The 1,644-nt window shown below is 59.0% G+C and overlaps 1 protein-coding gene across 2 annotated transcripts in view; it reads left to right on the top strand.

Moving 5' to 3' along the window:
- LOC113213577 (CUGBP Elav-like family member 2) overlaps window positions 1-1,644 on the top strand; it is a 275,917-nt gene that overhangs the window by 56,355 nt on the left and 217,918 nt on the right. The window contains exon 1 of one of the 2 annotated variants that reach the window (XM_052275196.1): window positions 11-370. The exons of the other annotated variant lie outside the window; for it this stretch is intronic. The gene's annotated coding sequence lies outside the window, so the exon portion shown is untranslated. Of the gene's footprint in view, window positions 1-10; window positions 371-1,644 lie in introns of those variants that run through there. 2 annotated transcript variants of the gene reach the window in all.

Below are 1,644 nucleotides of genomic sequence, written 5' to 3'. Positions count from 1 at the left end.
CGCCAGTGGGATCGCGACCGCGCCGGAGGCAGGGTGTGTGTGTGTGCCGCGCCGCTCTGGCCGCTCTCGCCGCCGCCGTACGCTCCGAGCGTGTCTACGACGTGCCTACGACGTGCCTAAGACGTGTCCCCGACGTGTCTCCGTGCCGTGCCGGACCTCCGCCTCCGCGTGCACGCCCTGGCAGTGCCGTTGACATGCGTGCCGGCCACCGGGCGGCCGCCATGGCGACCTGGAACGGATTACCTGCGAAGTGACTGAGTGAAGTGACGTGCATGTCGAGGAGTGAGTCGCCAGTGGCTATGTCGTGCGGCCAGGATGTGCGACAGTGGCGTTGCGAGTGACGAGTGATCGCCGCCGTGAGTGACAGCAGGTAGGCTTGTGTTCTTTGCGGCCTGATGCTCCAAGCCGTGACTTCACTCCCGTGATTATTTTTTATTTTGACGGCTACTTGGTGGCTCTCGGCGTGTAGTGCGTAACCCGTCGCCCTGCCCGGCCACTGCAGTGGCACGGCGCAAAAGTTCACCCGGCCAAAGCTTTTCCTTCTCCGAAAAAAGTATCCTCAATCACTCTCGTCGTCTCCGGGTCGACGTCGGCCGCCCCGCCCGGAGCCCGCGAACCCGCCGTCGCCCCAGCAGCCCGGGCTCCCACAACTTGGCAACTTTTTGGCATGTGACGTTTGTCGTCGGCCGGGCGACCAGGAACGAACGCCCGCACTTCCACCCCCCACCCCCACTCCGCTGTCAGCTGTTATTGACAAAGCGGTTCTCTCTTCTGGGGATTTTCAAGTCAGTCACAAACTCGGGCAGCACTGTCGATGCGGCTTATTCTCTGCAATGGCTCTGTGTGTGTGTGTGTGTGTGTGTGTGTGTGAGAGAGAGAGAGAGAGAGAGAGAGAGAGAGAGAGAGAGAGAGAGAGAGAGAGAGACTTCAGAATGTCACTGATCATCCAGGGCATGCATTAGGATTCATTCAATATTTGGCAGCGTCTGCAGTGTATGCAGTGCACTCTAGACGGTGGCAGCGCGATCACTGCTTATTCACGTATGCCTGCAGAAGTTACGTATCTTTGAAGAAACAGGGTAGCGTAGGCAAACCCGCAACACGCGTATTCACAGTTACACCCAGTACGTCGTTATATATGCAGCTTCTCTATCTAGCATGGCATGTCTCGGTCTGTTTTGCCCGGTGTCGTCTTTGCTTGCTCGTGATCCGTCAAAAATTGACTAAGAGAAATGAAAGAAATAAAAATTAAACGCCAATAAACTTGGAGCCCGACTCCGTCCGTCTGGCGCGGCGGCCCGGGCGGCCAGACAATTGCGCGCTCAGCCCCCAATTGGTGCCCTGCAGGTGAAGGGCGGGACACGGCTGCACGGCACGGCCTCTTACAGCCCCGGAATTGTATAGGATAATTGGGCGGGAAGGGAGGCTGGCGGGCTTTTTCTCCCTGCTTCTTCATTCCACATTCTGCCCCCTCCCCCCGATCACGGCCACCCCCGGGCCCTGGCAGCTGATAATACGCAACGAAGCAATCTAAAACAAAGCGGATGGGGGATGCTCCGTGCGCAACACAGCCGGTAGTGCTGGTTGTGCCGGCGGAGGAGGGCTGGGGTAGGGGGGTGAAACTTTGTGGGGAGGAGGCGGGGG

This window comes from Frankliniella occidentalis, unplaced genomic scaffold, assembly GCF_000697945.3.
Source record: "Frankliniella occidentalis isolate FOCC.00 unplaced genomic scaffold, Focc_3.1 Scaffold8, whole genome shotgun sequence".
NCBI lineage: Eukaryota > Metazoa > Arthropoda > Insecta > Thysanoptera > Thripidae > Frankliniella > Frankliniella occidentalis.
Note: the sequence above shows the minus strand (reverse complement) of the source record. Positions and strands in the feature narration are given on the sequence as shown.